At 41.8% G+C, this 19,143-nt stretch overlaps 1 protein-coding gene across 3 annotated transcripts in view; it reads right to left on the bottom strand.

Annotated features, from left to right (window-relative positions):
• src (SRC proto-oncogene, non-receptor tyrosine kinase) overlaps positions 1-19,143 on the bottom strand; it is a 59,594-nt gene that overhangs the window by 33,423 nt on the left and 7,028 nt on the right. The window contains exons 1-2 of one of the 3 annotated variants that reach the window (XM_088937588.1): positions 17,515-17,533; positions 6,799-6,831 (exon numbers count right to left, since the gene is read on the bottom strand). The exons of 1 other annotated variant lie outside the window; for it this stretch is intronic. The gene's annotated coding sequence lies outside the window, so the exon portion shown is untranslated. Of the gene's footprint in view, positions 1-6,798; positions 6,832-17,514; positions 17,534-19,143 lie in introns of those variants that run through there. One more of the 3 variants, XM_088937587.1, reaches the window with a different exon arrangement.

Genomic DNA, 19,143 nt, shown 5'->3' with positions numbered 1-19,143 from the left:
CTGTATTTCTGATACAGTGCAGGGCGCATTTTGTTCTTGAAAAATGATATCCCTGACTAATAGGGCTGAGAAGGCCTTTCAGCCACAACAGAGCTTAGTCAGGAAGACAACAGAGTGCAGAGAGCTATGATGAGGCTGGGGACTGGGCTCATACATAATCCCAGACATGTTCAATCATGTTCTTGTGACTTCAAACTACAGTACAAAGCAATCATTCAAGCTGCTATCTCAGCTTAAGACATATGGATACTATAGTTTTAGATTACTTCAAGAATCTGGGAGTTTAAAATCACTAAACTCTCACAAAAAAACAGCATTTGACACCAAATAAGCAATTTTTATTTTCATAGCTGACATAATGCTATGTTTTGGAATGTTCAATTACATATATACCATGAGGGAAATGGATACTTATGTTTTGTTTTTACGTTTAAGACTTTGGGGAATTTCAAATGACACGTTATGTAGTTTCTGAGCATGACTGTGAATAATTTTCTTTTGAACTAAAGATATGCCCCTATTGTCTATGTGGTAAAACACATGAAGGAATGTCCTTTGTACAAACCTCACTGAGTGCAGAAGCCAAAGTTAACAATACAACTACATGACACAAGAGGGCTCTTGCCCCCTAGCTGTACCAAAAAAACATCCTTCAGACTCCTCCACCTTTCCAGACCAAAAGAACACCCACCACTGACGCAAGCTCCAAGCCTCCGAATCCCACACAGTCAGGCTAAACCTCCAGTTCACTCAACAGCTGAGTCAGAGTGGAGTGGGAGTAAATATTTACTGTGTAAGGGAGTAATTGGCTTTTGGTTGCCATGGGAGCGATTCTTCAGATGCCTGTAATGTTCAGAGACACTGTAGAACTACGGGCCTCTCTACAGGCTTGTATAGAAACTTTATTCCAAAAACTATCATCACCATATCATGGACTGAGGTCAACAGAAGGTATAGAGCGTCTGAGCCAGTTTAAAGTCGGGGTCTGCAAACATCTTGGTAGGACAGGATTCAGATGTGGTTATCTGAAGGCTCAGGTGGCTTTGTGAGCAGAAGTGAGGTGCTGAAGTGACACTTTGAAAAGTATGTCTAAAAGAGCTTACATCACTTTCATTTGTCTTTTTGTTATTGTCTACCCAAATACCACAGCTGAGACACCTGGTACTTTCCACACCTCAATCATTCCCTGGACATTTTCTCCAGAAAATGAAAAAAGGAACTTTCTGAAAAGACGCATCAGTGGCAGGAAGTAGAGAGGTGAAGCAAACCACCACAACACACATTGGTAAAGCACTGTACATTGAAGAGTGCAGTACTGATATGGCACTTACCATCTTTTTTCAAGTTTGAAGTACAAATCTGTTATCGTGGGAATTAGCTCAACTAAAAAAAACACCTTTTCCCAATGTCTTAACCAGGAGACAAATTTAAAACCAGTGACGCTGAATCTGAACCTACTGTATGCTGACATTCTGTATTTCATTCTTTACCATATCGTTAAGAAACTTTGTCCATTTAAGCCACTGACTGAAGACTTTTATTTAAGTATCTGGGATCTACAAGGTACAGGGTATAGGGTCAACATTGGTTAAGCACTGTTAAATCTAAACCAGTGTAGAATCATGGAAAACTCAAATATACCGCCACCAAATCACGAAGGGAGCAAATCCAATTTAGGCAATGAAATATGCAAATATAAGTTGTAAAATAATTTTAGAAAATGTACTCCTTTATACAAAGCAATTCCTGGCTTCACGGAGGACATACTTCATCAATATTGCTTTCATAAATAACATAACAGCATAATATTGTTTCCATAATCATAACAACACACACAATGATATAAACATCATATCTGTCTAACAACCTATTGACCAGCCTCACCCTCAAGTGAGTGCACTGAACTGCAATGGGACTGTACAGGTTTCCTACTACTCAGACAATCCTTTCTGAATGAGTCTTCTGTACAAGTGTCTATGCTGTGCCCTACATTGTGCATCACAAGGAAGGGGTTTATTATTTGAGACCTGCTAATAGCTGCCAAGATGAGATTTAATCAGAAGTAATTTGTGAAGCCACATCTCAGCTAACATTATCAAAGCTGTGACTGCTGAAAACTCCAAGCAAGAAAACACCACTGACTGCTATGAGTGAAAAAGAAAAATAATCTCCCGATGTTATGGTACAAACAGCGCTGCTGGAAAGTTCATCACTTCCCAGGAGCTTCAGCAGATTTAAATTACACGTTTGGCTCCTGGCCCAAGAGCTGTATGGCTTGTGTAGACTGCAGTCATCATGGATATTTTTCCGTTTTGTATCCCCCTTCAAGAGCTGGGACAGTTCTCTCTCTGGGGAGTAGAGAGAGGGGGCTACTGTATCCTGGGCAGGGGTACTTTGTGATGCCATTCTGTGCTTCAGCCATCTTTCTGGGTCACGTTAGTGCTGACATTGTGAACCAAACCTCAGCTGGGGCTGAACAGCCTCTGAAGAGCTGCATGCTTTCCCCCTCGTTTTGATGGAGGAATTAAATTCAAAGAATGCCTAGAGAAGGGCCACTACTGACAACTCTGGCTGTAAACGATTTCTACATTTTCTAACAGGGGGACAAAAATCCTGAATCCCTGCTGATTAATTAAAATCATGTGCAATTCCTTCATTTTTGAATCTGTCAGAGAGAGAGAGATGGGTCTCAACAGAAGGATTATTCAAATCAGGAACAGGCTGTGATGAACTTTCCAGCATTACTAAAACATTATAATATCTGATGATGGTGGCATCTTTGGTTCTTATTTTCCCCTCTTTCCTTTCAGGATTAGTGTATCTGACATAGCTGGCCCTTCAGTTCTTAAAAATATGCATCAAATAATTTACACTTCCTTATTTACGCCAAGATTAGTATTACAATTGTCACAGGGTAAAACAGAGCCACTGCAGGGAGAGTGAAGTGTGATGGTCAGGATAAAGGATTAAATTAAAAAGCCTGTTACTGAACTTCACAGTTTGCTTCCACAGGGTATAAAGACTGCTTTTGAAACCTTCGGTTCCCTGATTGAAGAGTCGTGCGTCGTGAAGCTTCGAAGAAAACGTGGAAAGAAGCAAGGTGCCACTCGTACAACTCAGACATCATCCAGCAAAACCAAGATTTGAGGCCTGAAAACCCAAATTTGCCAGAGAAGCTCAGCTATTGCCCTCACGTTAAAAAAGGCAAAAACAAAGAAAGCTCTCACGTTAGCACAAATGTTTGGTAGATGGGAAGATGAACTACAGCTAGCAAGCCCCTGCTCTTGGAATGAAATCAGTGGGTAATCCCTGCTTTGGCAGAGCACTTCTCTAATGAGCAGGAGCTGCCACAGCTCAGGACCAGCTCAGTGAGCCGCTGCCGGAATTAATTAACTTGCCAGCAAGCAGCAATCTGCTTGGACTGTTCATTCACTCCTGAGAGCGCAAAAAGAGAAAAGAGGGAAATTAAAGAGGAAAAGAGGATGAGCGCCTCTTTTCGTCACCCTTCACTGTGGGGCCTGTAGGCCTCATTCAGGCCTGGTGTGCGTCTGCGCTCGGAGTCAGCCTGAAACAAACCGCGCCCAGGTTCGAGCCAGCTGCACTGGAACACCCAGCATAATTCAGGGCCCTGCTGAAGCCTGGGGCTGTGCTTTGTGGGAACAGCAGACGATTACACCAAAGGATCTAGAAACTTTCACTTTAAACACAGGACCATTCATAGATTTCTTTTTTGTCACCAGAACTACAAAAATGAGGACAATCTGGTTCAGAACAGTGCCTTTAAATCATGGGTATTCACTCCTGGCCTTGAAGGGCCAGGGTATCTTCCGGTTTTCATTTTATTTTAATGGCTTTATTTCAAGACTATATTACCACTGCCTGCAGGTCTGTAAAGATACTTGTGAAACCCGTGTGAAATGCCAAAAACATGAGCCCTTATTTTCCCAGTGGCTGAAATGCCCTCTCTGGACTACATTAATTCCAAAAGGTCAGCTTTCCTAAGTGAGAATTTATTTGCGTGTTCACTAAAGAAATGAGAGAGAAATATTATCATTGTAATAATAGTACAAAAAGAAACATACAACAGTAAAAGAAGAGCTACTGTTACAGGATTTATCCACACTTTATAGTGTGTACTTTATTACTCCAATACAGTGCAATGCATCAAAGAGCTTCTTTAAACTACAGAAACCAGGAAGTCGTAAGGCTTAAGTATTCTGAAGCAAACAAAGATGGAGAGAGAGCATGGGAACCAGTCAGGGCAGCGTTCTCTAAACAAGTCTGAGGATGCTAGATTTTTGTCTGTTTCACACTTGAAAAATAAAAAAATTTCCTGTACTTTATCACACGCTAAGCAATTTTTCATGGAATTCGAGTAATGCTAGTAGTACTTATTACACTTATGACCTATGGTATAATGCCCCTTAAGTGCCAAGATAAAATCTTTCCAGTTGGCTGTAAACAATCAAAATGCTGCCGTTTCCTCTCAGTGTCTAAATATGGCCATGGTGTGCTAGAAGGCGCTGGTCCTGTGGTCATGTGACCTGTTCCCACAGCGTAAGAGAGACTGAGAAGAAGGCCTAATCCTCTTGGGTTTAGCTCTTTCACATTTGCTCCCAATCCATCAGCCTCCACAGATTTCCCGTACAGAGGAATGTGGGAAAACTGCAGGCAGCAGTCCTCTTCACAGCTCACGTCTGCCAGCCAGCATCTCGGAAACACAGAATGCCCATCCTTTTTGCTGATCCTGGACGCTGTCAGAGAGACTGCAGTTCTGCTGTTTTATTTTTTTTGAGAAACAGGGAAACGCAATGTGTCCTGATGTTTAAAAAAGATGTGGCTTATTAAGTGGCTTGGGAAGGAACAACCCTTGTTCGAGCCTATTTCTGCAGGTCAAGGACTGGACTCGCTCTTTGTCTGACCAGGCCAAAACAGCACCCTGGGTACTGACAGACTTGCACTGTGACCCTGCAATATGCCTGAGAGGACCTTGTCTGGTCACCTTGTGCCATTCGCGGCCACTCCTTACATAAACAAATACATTCAAAAAAAATTAAAACTCCTCAACGTTGGAGCACATTACAAAACCCAATTCACAATGCAAATAATCTGCACGGAATTAGTTTTAAAAAAACACCAACCGGCTTCCCGACCTTTTAGGGTTTGGCCCCCAAACAATTAAACAATTTGAGAGCAGAGCCGCAACTTAATGGTAAAATACTGAAATTTAAAACTGAATGAGGAAAAATGATTAGATGATTAAGCTAAACCTCGAAGAATTAAGTATCCATAATCACACTCAGATTCTTTATGTGATGAGAAAGCAGCTGGGCTGAGGCAAAGTGAAGGCATTGGACCAAGATACAATGCACAGAATTCACAAACTCCAGGTGCAGCTACAATTAGAAGAATCTAGGCCTACATCATGTGTGTGCATATATAATTGGTCATATTTGTGAATATGACCACATAGAATTTCCTGAATTATGAAATCCAAGTTACCTACGAAGCTACGTGAAATTGTTCAGCAGTTTGTTCTTTTCTCGGAAGTGGTGAAGCCAAAACTGTAAATAAGTGCAATGTAACACAAAGGCCTGTAGATCCTTAAAAATTCTTATTAGCTTTGACAGAAAAAAAAACCAACAGCGCAAAATTATCCAAGTGAACCTCATTTTCTCTCTTCTTCTCAAGAGGAGACGTCACTCTGAGAAGGCTACGTTTCACAGCAGGGCTAGAGACCGCTGAATGGAGGCTGGGGAGGTTATCTGGTTTGATAAGCACACTTTGTTTGCAGATATGTCTGCACTTCAGCAGGAGCCGATGCGTGAGGCTGTGGATTGAAAAGCGAAGGCCGGCGAAGCCGCTGGAATGCAGGATAAGAGAGGAGACATGTCGGGACTGTTCCCTGGCCAGCGCGAGGAGCTCGCAGTGGATAACAACCATCTCCTGACGTAGATGTAAACAGTCCTGCGGGCCTCACATTCCGCAAAGCGCGTGAAATTCTCTCTGGTTCGTTTATTTTTAACCAAAAGTCAACCGTTGAAAACCAGGCCTCGGAGCTTCATGAGTGTGCGCAGGTCTGCTCTCGCTTTTATAAAAGACGTTTTAATACGAAACGGAGCCAGCAGGTCGCCTATGTAAAAGTTATAATAATTACAGAGGGGCTAGCCAATTATTTTACCTGCAGTAGGTAAATATCCATTCACCCCAGTTCAGGTTCATGAAGAGGCTTGTACTGTGTATGTCACTGTGTAAGTGAACAGCAGCATATTGCAAAAGGTGATTTCCAGCACTGTTTTTAGCTGTTCAGCACTGATTTGCAGGGAAAGCATTGGATAGGACATCAAAAATCATCATCAGAAATTCAAATAAAAAAAAAAATATCAGTATTAATGCTAAAGACAACTGTCACAACATGTATGATTCAAAGTAAAATCCCCTGGTTTGTTAACACATGACAAGTGATCTTGTTCTCCTGCAGCAAGAGGAACTTCATACTATTTCAGGGACAGACAATAATATTCCCAAAGGGGCTAAGTGTACTCTGGCTTTTATTTCACTTCTGTTCGTCACTTGGAAAGAAATATATGGATCAGAAGTTCAGTTGCTTTGCATTGCCGGTCAACTGAAAAACACCCTGTTCAGAAAAAACAGGTAAAAAATGTCCAAGTTTCTCTCTCTTTGCTCTGTTTTTCTCTGACAATATTGCGTTAAACTGAACCTGCCACAGTTAGCCCAGACTTTATCCTATGGTTTTGACAAAGTATTACAGGAAAAAAAAGGTCCTCTGTAACTGACCTGCAGTCTGATGTCCCGGAGAGCACAGACAACCTGGAACAGAAAACACTGATGTTAATGTTGGTATGTAGGCACTTGTCCAGTCAGTTGGCTCACCGGTTACTGTAATATCAGCTAGGTTCAGCTTTCTGAAACACAGGTGTCCCAATAGATTCAGGTTTCCCGAATACTTGAGTAAATGGAAAACGGGGGCTTAGTGTTCTGTGGTCCACGTTGCACTCATCAAGGAATGATGTAACTTTTCCATTTCTCTCATTAAAATGACAAATAAAAAGTTACATGAATTAGAATTCAACACAAGATCATGTGATCAAATATAAGTAAAAGTAAAATGTAATATTATTCACCTTGAAGACCTTGATACCCACTTTGAAGACATTCAAGTAGGTCCACCTGCAACAATGGCCCTGACTGACTCCACACTACTGCCCTTAAAGTTGACTCATTTAACTACCCCCACAGGCTCAAGACACAAGGAGGATGCATGAGGGAAGCAAGACAACACAGTCATGAGTTGGTGGAGAAGCACTGAATCTTTTAAAAGTTTTCAGTGGGCAGCACCGTGCTTGAGCAAGGATCTTCCTGCTGTTAGGAAATCTAAGACTCAATATGGAACCTGTACAACATACTTTAAGATGTGAGGCACATGATTCAATCCAGCCAGCTATTTTCTAATCGCTTCTTCCAACTCAGGGTCACGGGGAGACAGAACCTATCCCAGCAAGCAACAGGCATAAGGCAGGGTACTCCCTGGATGGGACGCCAGTCCATCGCAGGGCACACACAGACACACACACACTTAGACCAGGGTCAATCTTCCCAGAAGCCAAATAACCTACCAGTATGTCTTTGGACTGTGGGAGGAAACTGGAGCATCTAGAGGAAACCCGCGAGAACATGGGGAGAACATACAAACTCCACACAGACAGCACCCCAGATTCAGAAGTGAACCCAGGGCTCTGGCGCTGCGAGGCAGCAATGCTGAACACTCCACCACCGTGCTGCCCCACACACAATTCAAATCAAAAGCAAAATGTATATCTTGCTTAGATCAAAATTACTTCACCAAACTCAGTGTCATAATGCTTTGAAAAAACATTCCTACTTGGCTTTTCGTTAATTTTGGTCTAAAGACAATGCTGCATATCACAGAGTCCTTCAGAGCTGTAGTTCTGGAGCTCCTGTAGTGGATGCAATCTATTAGATATACCTGCTTTGTTATATATTGATCTTAGAAATCTCTATGTTATTTGAAATAGTTTATTGCTACTGAATCCCCTAATTACCTAAATTGATTTGACCTTTGTGTGCTGTATTAATGTACATTCAGAATTCACATGCAGTACAGTACTGAATAAAGGGAATGATCAACAGCATGCGCAGGTAAACAGCTGCTCTTCTGGCTTCTGTGTCTTCACAGAGACTCCAGCTGGCCAATGGAGATGTCACAGAAAACTGATCCAAAGAATAAACAGACAGGTCATTAAGTTTATGGCTGGGAAAAAAAACGCCCAAAGAGCTTTGTTTTTAACCTGCATCAAACTGTTGCATTACTACAGAAGAGAGATTATGATATCACAACTTCTAAAAATTGAACTTTAATGGTCTCGTCCGATAGAAACGGATATCTAACACCACGGCCACACAGTGAGGAGAAAATACACAGCAGAAGATTGTTCAGCACAATCCTGTCCAAAACAGAAGAACATTTGGCAGCAAGGAGACACTAACAAGACCCACTTCATCCTGACTCAGATACACAGGAACCTCAAACTGAGAAGCAGCTGAGAGCCAGGTGATCAGTCAGTTGGTAACATGTCATTTTCCAAAAATTAAAATAAAGTTTCCATCGCCAATTCCTCTTTCAGTGTTGAGAGCCACACTTCCTTAAGAGAGGCCAATTCAAACCACATCCAAGACAGCAAAACTTCAGCTGGAGAGCACCGGCAGAAAGTGGGTAGGAAAAGTGATTGGTGGGGAAAACAAGGGAAGAAATGATAGAATTTTATGTTTCGAATGTATAAATTGGAGTGGAGCATCACACAACAACATTGTCTGCCAATTTATAATGTGCTTATACGCTGATATACTGTATAGTGTATTAACAGAGCTTCACACATGCAAACGCTACTTGTGGTAATATGAAATAAACTGAATAAAAAATGAGACATCTTGACAGAAAGGGGAAAAAATAACATTTTGTTACTAATCATATGAGTTATGAAACACATCCAGTATGGCGAGACAGTGACAGAACATGTTTTGGAGTATGAGACAGAACCAGCTTAAGGCTGATTCACAATTACTTCCTAAAAATGTACCACAGAAAACAGCCGATTTCCTGAAATTGACTCAGTGAACCACCACTGGAGGAGTTCTCTCCTCTTGCAGTCAAAGGAAGTTCATGCTCCTGATTGTACCTTGGATTTAACAGCTCTGTTGATAATAAAACGACTTGAATCACCAAACCTAACCCAGCATAATAGAATAGTAGACACATCCTGAGCCCGGCATATCGGGACAAAAAAATAAAATCCGTCACATTTACCTTGTCAGGCCAGATAATCAACAATTAAACGCTCCAACCTCTCTATTTCCTTAACAGATCCCGGACAAAAGACACAAAAGGTTATTACTTTCCTTTAAAACTTCATACGGCCCTTTGTTCATGACACAGGAATTTAAATATTCAAAGTGGCTCCCAAAGAATAGGTGGTTTTGTAGCTTATAGTTGGAAAATGTCCACAAATTCACAGTTACAATCTGATGCTCCATTAACATTAAATTGCCAGCTGTTATGATAAACTAAGGCTTTATTTAAAAAAAAAATCTAACATTGGGACAAATATATTTTTTCTCAATTTTTGTTACCTTGAAATGGATAAACGGCTGATTAGAACGCAATGAATTTCTACCCTAAAAATGAAGAAAACAGTTCCGTTTTTTCTTGCTTCCAAAATACACACAGATCACAACTCCAGTGACTTGGTGTCAAAGCTTAAGCATTCAAAAATAAGCGATTGAAAAAAAATGGCTATTTGGGGATGAGCCTTGTAGAAAGGGCTGTTTTTTCCCCAGAAGCCATTTAGGCTACCAGTATGTCTTTAAGCGGTGGGAGGGAACCAGAAGACAAAGGGAAAACATACAACCCCTACAAAGATAGCACCCCAGTTCATTACTGAACCCAGGGCCTCAGAGCTGTGAGGCAGCAATGCTAACCACTGGGCCACTGAACTGGGCCAACAAATTTGATCGGAACTTCGAAGCAATAGCTCTTCCCAAAATGAGCCAAACCCCAAAACTATGATTTATACTCTGAGCTAACTGAACTGGCAATTTAAAAAAGGTCAAGTGGAGAGGAACTATGAAAATAAAAGGACTTTATTTAACCAAAACTGGGCTACAGTACGTACTTCTTTGAAGCTGGACCGGGTGTGCATGCCTTTGTTGACCTAAAGCTGCTAAAGATACAACTTAACAAAAAGGTAAGAACAGAGTAGATGACTGCAGTAAAGCACAGGAATTCATTACGAATCAAAATTGCATTTACGTATTTGCATTCAATCACCATGTTTTGTTGAATGACTCTACATGCTTGTCTAGTTTTCTAATTTAGAGACTCCCACACAAAAAATATCAGTATGTCTGGGAGGGAACCCACATAATGCAAACTGATGTAATTAACAATTATAACTGATTAACAGCTACAAGAGTCTGGACTGAATAATGGACACTATGTGGGCAGAACTGACAGAAAAGCACCTGGCCAGGTGGAACAGCAGTTGTTTACACCAGACCTGTGCGTGTTTGTTCATTTTTAGCATTTTAGTTTTTTTCCCATTTAGCAGGAAAATAAAACTGTGAAAGTGACTTGCTAGCGTGAATGGACAGCTAATCCACACAACAAAATGGAGGCATAAATTTCCTGCTAACCTCAGTCTGAATAACTGAATAATTGTTTCACATAGTTCTGTAAAATTCCAAAATGAATATCCAGTCACAAGGCCAAAACTCTCTATTCAGGGGACACTGATTCCCGGGATAAATGGGTATTTAAAGAAAAACAATCAGCCTATTGATTTGCTAGGATATTCCTGAAAACAGACCCCAAATCACCCTCTTATAAGTCTCTCAACTCTGCCAAAACAAGAAAGAAGCAGAGCAACAAAAATGCTATTGTTTTCTGTAACGCATGCAGATTTGCCTATAGGATCAGTCCATAAGCCGAGGTTAATATTCTAACTGTCCATATGCTCTCTTACAGCGTACACGTCGAATACGACAATTCTATTTCAAACAGGTGAGAGAAAGTTGAACACATCCATGTGCCACGGCTCAGACTCCACTTTCACTACCGCTTCTTCAATGAATCAGTTTCAGTTACCGAACAATCAAATCCTCTTTGTGTGGGTGAGCCAAGAGTCAACATCTACCAGGATTAAAAACTTCAACTCTGTGGTCATTTCTCTAACAAGTCCATTACTTTCCTTATTCCTTATATGAATACCAGGTGTCATGACAGCATCCAATTGGCCAAGGAATACCTGACACCAGTCCTGCTTGGTTTCATATATTTCATTTCAGCTTATGTTGTGCAGTTCCAAATGAACAGAGAGGTCTAACATTTCCCCAGAGCTTTCATTTTCACTTACAAGTCTTTTAGTGTTATACAGCACCATCACAGCTAAGACTTATCTGCAAAACACTAACTTTAATGGTACTGTAAACATGACAGACTACTGCAGTATTTATTATCACCCTCTTGTCAGATCTCAGGAGCTGAAGTCAGGTCAGTGCTGGCTTGGGAATGCCCAACAGAAAACTAGGCTTCTGCTTAAAGTGCTGTTGATTTGACCTGTAGGGGACATTCTTCCCTTTGGGATGATCCCAAGTCTTGTATATATCCCATGGCACTGTTCATAGAAGAAGGGGTGTTAACCCTGTACTGTTGTTCTTGGCAGATCCCAGTTCGGTCTTGCTTAGCTTGGGCTACCTAAACACCAGCCTTGTTTGAACTATTGAAGAAGTTTTCCACCTCTGCTCAACTGTAATGAAGCTGGCGGCGCATGATGGCGATGATCACCTATATGGATCTTTGCAAAGAAAAGAGCTACACAAATAGGATAAATTGTTTTTGCAGAGGCTGAGATGGTGACGCGGTGGTTAGTATTAACGCTTTGCAGCACTGGGGCCCGGGGTTCAATTCCAGACCAGGGGTGCTGTGTGCATGGTGTTTTTATGTCCTCCTCATGTTAATGTGGGTTTCCTCCCAGTGCTCCAGTTTCCTCTCCAGTCTAAAGACATATTGGGAGGTTAATTGCCTTCTGGGAAACTTCTGGCCCTGGAGCGAATGTGTGCACGTTTGTCTATTTGTGTCCTGTGATGGACTGGGGTTCGAGTATTCTGCCTTGTACCTTGTTGCTTGTTAGGATAGGCTCCAGCTCCCCTGTGACCCCACATTGGAAGAAGTGGTTAGAAAAGGGACAGATTGATGTTTTCACACAGTGTTTGTCAAAAAGAGGCATCTCACTTCTCCCATCTTATGTATGGGAATGTTTTTAAAACTATCACCCCTTTTTAACCCCAACAAGTAGCCTGACTATCATCTGTAAAACAGTCACTGAACACCTCTTATCTCATTTTGTTGCAGTGTGAATTGAGGCCTATTGAGTCACCAGTGCCTGTAAAAATACTCTTCTATGAAATGGCTGTTTGAACAGTCACACACTCTGCAAAGATGCATAGAGTGGTTGGCGTTAATCTGCATCTAAACAGACACAGAGGTTACACAGATATTTAAGAGTCTCATTAACAATAACAGCGTCATATGCTACAGCTGTGAGCAAGGAGTTCATTGCCTTCGTCGTTAAAGCAGACAAAAGCAAAACTGCAGGAAAAGGCACTGCGTTTGTACAACAGCTTGATGCATTTCAGGTTCTGCACATACAGTACAGCAGAGTAACTTATTTAGCGCCACACATCTGTATGTGCAACTTTCCACGAGGTAACGTGAAATACACTTTCAGTAGATTAAACTGCTTTTTCATTTGAAATATAATTTGTTCCCCTGGAGTTGCACTGCAAGCTGGTTTCTCGACTTGCCCTAGCTTATTTTGGTAAATGCATGACCTTCCTTTACAACACCCCATGCACAAGCTCTCCACCCGTCAGAACAGTTGTTTTGCTGTACCTGCAAAGGGCGTGCATCTCAAAAGAAGATCAGTTCCCACACCTTATGGGACTTCCTTAAAGAGGGAGCACCTTACAGTACAGGACACGTCCGATTACAAGCTAGAGTGAATGTGCGGGAGGAAAAATAAAGACGATCACTGCTCAAGAAAGCTATTGCCTCAGCCAACTGGCATGCTATAAAACACTAGGATTCTATCTGGACCCCTTCAATGAAAAAAAAAAATGAAGAAAAAAGCTTTTCAGAGATAGCACTCCCACCAACAGAGGACGAATTGAGAAGTGGGCCCTGGGTTCGGTTGCACTTCTCCCAGGAAATGCTGGCAGGCACACGAAGCTACCTCTGTGGACACAGTAGCCCCTCTGTTAGAATGGATGAATCATAGAGGAACCCCCACAGCTTCAAAAAAAAAAAGTATCAGATGCTCCATTCTAATCTCCCCAGACATGGCGTGCGCTGTGGGGACGCCAGCTGATAGCAGCAGAGTGGCGAGAGCCAGCTGATAAACTGCACACAGGCTCAACTTCCCTGTCCGTCAAAGGCCCTTGTCTCACACATCCAGGCATCACCCACTCTGCCAAGGGAGCAGAGAGGAAGCGGTGGGCCGCTTGATAAAGTCCCTTAACCCTCTTTCCCAAACCTCACCGGCACCCCTCGGGGACCAGAACGCCATGTCTCTGTGGCAGCGGGGACAATTAGGCTGTGGGACGAAAGTTTGCTGGTGGCAGCTCTACTTAGCAAACCAGTGCCCTTGAAAGTCAGAAGCAGACGAATTTTTGTTGGCCGGCGTGGCCCAGATTTAAACCGAGACAGACGTCCGGCGTCGGCTGCATGCAAAATTAATGAGTTCAGTGGGAAGCTGTCATGCTTTCGCTGTATCTGGCCAAAAGTTATTTTTTTGATTAAGGTTTCACAGCCATAAAATAAAACCATATATACACAGGCCTACAGCACATAAGACTGATCCAAAAATAGTGATTTGATCAAATGGGTGGATGACCATCTGATTGATTAACCCTTTGGGTATCATAAACCAGCTTTTTTTACTGTTCATTTTTCTCCAGCCACCAGTGAATTACTACTGTGTTCCATTGCCCTGTTTTACCCATTTTGGAACAAACAGCATCCTCATCTTCACCACAGACCTTTGAGACCCGTGTGACCTTTCAGATTGTCTGAGCTACAATACCATGTACAAAATGTACTGACGATGCAGATAAGCAAATTTTTTTATGTCTCTATTTCAATGCATCTAATGTCATGTGGCCTTTTATGCAAAGGTTTATAAGATACTGAAACAAGCATGAACTATACATATTCTAGATACGTGCTCTTAGCCTGTAGCATGTAAAAGTGCATCAAAACGCAATGTATTGTATGCCTACACTGACCAGGGTTCAGCACAACATGCGGACTGAAGTCTGAGATTCTCCTTTTCTCCGATAACACTGCAATCATCTGCAGTGGACATGGAATTGGAGTTTCATTTAGACCAATGGAAACAACACCCAAGAAGCCTCACACTATTTTACAGAGACTTAAAAAGTCCATTTTATGTTAGGCTTCACTAACTCAAGTCACTTATCTTGGTAAAAGGAGGGCTATAATCTATCCATTTCATCCATTTCCTAACAGCTTCATCCAACTCAGGGAATCAGAACCTATCCTGGCAAGTAACGGGCACAAGGCAGGATACACCCTGGGTGGGATACAAACTCACACCAGTTTTCCCAGAAGCCAATTACACTAAAAGTATGTTCTTGGACTGTAGGAGGAAACCACAGCACCTGGAGAAAACCCACACAAACACATACAGAACATACCACTCCACGTAAGAGCACCCAGGTGCAGAACTTAACCTAGGGTTAACCTTCAATCTGAACCACTATAACTACCATTTGTGCCTTTTCACTAGGGTTACAATAAACATCCCTTTTTTGCTCCCATGTTCCTGCTTTGCAGTTATCAAGTTACAAATCGTGAATCTGAAAAGCGTGAAGATAGCTGTTCAGAAAGTCTTAAGAGTCTTCATAACAACAAACCCTTTCATGACTACAGCTGAGTGTGTTACTCAGACACATGGACCGGATCTGGAGCATGAGAAGAACAAAGACATCAGTACAGAGCCATAGGACCAATTAAGATGAATTACAGCTTCAAGAGCTGCTTTCCAGTGACCTTATTAGGAGCCACTTTTAACGTTAGTTTTTACTGTAAACGTTCACTGAGTCCCACACAACATTAAACCCTGTGTTTGTTAAGGAATAAGTCCTTCCCTGTACCAGAGGACAGGTGGAATAATGGAATAAAGGCTTGCATATTTTAAGGCTAATCTCCTCAAGCAACAGGGAAAGCCCTAGCTTTTAAAGCCACTATAGTGATGTAAAAATTCTCAAAAGCATTTTGAGACAAAGCAACCCAGTAGATCTCTTCAGAATCAACAGTGAAACACAAACTAGTGTGGCCAAATGAAAACATGGAACCGCATTTATAACCTTTACCCAGAGGGTTGTGGGAGTAGGGGTCAAGTCACCCTAGCATGTTATTGGGTCGATACCAGACCTCTCTCAAATAAAGACAATGCAAGATCCTCAGATCAATTAGCGACCTACCACACGGGCCGAAGTGCCTCCTCCTGACTGCAATCTTTCTTACGGTCCTTAAGATACAAGAGAGTATTATTAATGCACAAACTGTTGCTCTAATGCTGCTCTTGCCAAGACAGTACAAACACTAACACCATACTATTATGACAACAGGTTTGGTACTATTGGAATGCCTGCGTGCCAAAGAACACAACCATGCCAAGTACTTGGTATTCATAGGGATATATCACAATTGCTAGGATTCTGCTGTGTGGAACAATTTGTCTTTACTGCAAGCCAAGAGCTTTTCATGCACAGGGAGGGACTGGGATTGCATTATAAACAGCATCTTTTTTGTTTATAAAGCTTTGATATAATAGTAAGAACACAAAGTACTTTGATTCAACCTTCAACAGGATTTCAACCTTTAGGATGCAACCCTAAAGAAAACATGATGGGATGCCACTATGAGAAGCTACTAAATGTGATTATTCTTACATGAAAGATAAAATTTCCCTTTGTGTAGGTTAGCTGATCATTCAGTGGCTTATAACCAATTCATTCCTTTGTAGTTTTACCATTTAAACACGTATAAAAGTCAGGCTCACTGGCAACTACTAGGCTTCGAGCACAGACCCTCTTATTAGATTTGGTTCACACACCTTAGATTCATGACATTTTCACCTAAGAGGAAGAGGCATTATTACATATTATTACATTATTACATAAAAGATAAAACTTAATTTACAAGCTCCCACAGCAGCTCATGTTTGCCTATTTTTTATTAGAGCTTTAAAAATGACTACAACTTCCTCACAGAACCTTTGAATCATGTCTCTGCAGTAAACAGAGAGCTCAGGCTGTTCACAATCATGGACAAAACATGTCAGATACACTGACTCAAGGCCCCCTCTCCCTCTGTTTGAGAATCAAGGCAATCAGCGAAGTTGCAAGAACACAAATCTGGGTGACAGAGCAAGGCTTTTGACAGTACCTTTGTAAAATTTCCCTTGGAATTGTGCGGTCAGATTTCTGGTGTATTATTCCATTGGAAACTGATGATAAAAAGTCCCCTAAAAAAAAACATTTCAAAATTCCCTAGCTGGTTTTCTAAAGACAGAATGGCAAAAATCAAAGCCTTTTTGAACTTAAATGTGGGTCTGACTTTTGATTTGGTAAATTCACAGGACCAGAATCACACAGTGTACAGTAACATGCTTAAAAGTCCAAATTTCCTAGTCAAACAAATAAGGTAACGGAAGCCCTTTGATGTGTGACAAAAGCTCTGTAGATTTTCAGTGGAATGCAACCAATCTCCGCGGAGGTAAAGTACTTTCCAAAGAGCACTTTCTGCACATTCACCTGAACAGTACTTCCATTGTTCATCCCTCTTGCAGGAAAACACAGCACAATAAGGTGAACATTCCCAACAATTCAGATATTACACTTCTTTCCTGATCACACTGGCATCTCACTTTTGAAATAGTAAGTACATTGACCTCCCCTACTGTGCAATGTTACTCTTGTTTAGATTTAGATTTGGATTTGTCATATTCCTGTGGCTGTTAGAAGATGTTGTGCCACAGAGTCAATCTGTTCTTATAGCACTGAAAGCTTGGAAGTACATGGTAAGTAAAGCTCTGTAAAACCTCAGCATTGCATCACAGCTAAGCTTATCAATCAAATAGAGAATAAAGATGAAAATGCCATCACTTCAATATGCTACTTTTCACGGCAAAATGAGATTAAATAAAGCAGCGACCATCTCCCCCTGTTCGGGTGGTGTACAGTGGTGCAGGGTGACAGCAGCTGAAGAAAAGTCCAATTCATATCTCTCTCACAAAAAGTGCCGAAGGCTTTCAATATGAATTCCCACCAGAATGACTTTCAATTAAAAGTTGCCTTTTCCAACAAAGCAAACAGGTTGCACAGTCAAATTACCTGCGAGAAACCCACCGTCACCCCAGTACAGAAGGAGATAATGGAGTGCTGGCCGGCCGATTCATCTCACCAGCAGGTACACTGATGTAGAACCAACCAGCCCTGCTCAAAATGGGGAGTGTCGTGATTCAGGTTCTGTTGAAAAGCAGGTAGAGGGACAAAATAAAAATAAATGGAAACCTAAATCATAAAACCCTACTGTATGTATGTTTACTGGATTTTTTTACGGGAAAGAAGACTTCAACTTTAGGACCCTAACACAATCCGATGGGAAAAAAAAGTTTATTTGCTTTAACTTAGTGGCCAAAGGAAACCGCTCCAATGATGAACAAAGCTGATGAACTTGGACTTCAAAATCAGGTTTCAACAAGGTCTCAACTCCTTGTTGGATGAGCATATCTTTACAAATTTTTCCCCCCGGAGGGGGAAAAAAAGCACAAAATAAAAACAAAATATTCAAGAATCAGAAAGAGGAGTGTCTCCCCTCGGCCTCACGAATGAGATAAACCATCAAAGGGAGATGTTGTGAACAAGGATGTGAGCTGGGATACATGTGCAGGTGTGAGTTCACAACAGGCGAGCGCTGGGGGAGGCAGGCCTCTTCTACAGAGGCACAGTCTGCTGCCAGGGAACAGATCCTCCAGGGTATAACCTGCTGCATCCTGTTTCATAAAGAGGTAGCCTGCCAACACAAAGCAAGCCACTGGCCTCCAGAGGGGAGGTTTAACATTTACAACACTTCACTGGAGTGTGAAATTACATGTAACGTGTAACAGAATCAATGGGTGGCACTAAGAACCTTCTTGCACACCCTTTATTATGCACAGGTGATAAAACATCCCTGTTAAGTCTGAAACCACCACATTTTTGCTTCTTTGGTTTTGTTCGGGTTGGGCAGTACGTTTTTAGCATTGTGGTCACGCCGCTTGAGGCCCTGGTTTCAATTCCTGGGCTGCTACCTGTGTGGAGTTTGTATGTTCTCCGCACGTTCATTTGGGTTTCCTCCCATAGTCCAAAGACATACCAGTAGGTTAAGAGGTTAACTGCCCTGGTGTGATTTTTGTGAGCGTCTGTATCTGTGTCTGCGGTGTCCAGCGATAGATTGGCATCCCATCCAGAGAGTACCCTGCCTTGTGCCCGCTGCTTGCTGGGATAGGCTCCGACTCCTCTGCCACCCTGAATTGCATGAAGTGGTTAGAAAATGGGATCAAAGTAACAGAATCAGTGCAGGAGGGGTCGCTCAAGTCAAAGTAAAATGTGATGATCTTTAAAAGGAGTGGTACACAAAGCCTCAATGACATAAAGACCACACAGAAAGACCAATCCTTATTCATTATTGCCTCTCAGGGACAGCAGCCAGTGTATGTCATGTCTCCTTCCAATTCAGAATGGTGGATTTGGGATTCTCCTTTGCCTCGTAATCCTGATACCTTGGTAGAGGCCCAATGGATCTATTGAATTTAAGCGGCATTTGTTCAGTCTACTAGGAGATACCTCAGCAATGAAAAGCAGTGTCGTTTTCAAGAGCAGTAACCTGAAGAAGACTTGGGGTCAAATGCATTTAAATGAAAAAGCCAAAGGCTTCCTGCTGTTGGTATTCTGAAAATGAAAATAAGTACTAAATACAAT

This window comes from Atractosteus spatula, chromosome 19 (assembly GCF_055471065.1).
Source record: "Atractosteus spatula isolate fAtrSpa1 chromosome 19, fAtrSpa1.hap1, whole genome shotgun sequence".
NCBI classification, from domain to species: domain Eukaryota; kingdom Metazoa; phylum Chordata; class Actinopteri; order Semionotiformes; family Lepisosteidae; genus Atractosteus; species Atractosteus spatula.
The sequence above is the reverse complement of the archived record's forward strand: the minus strand, read 5'-3'. Positions and strand labels throughout refer to the sequence as shown.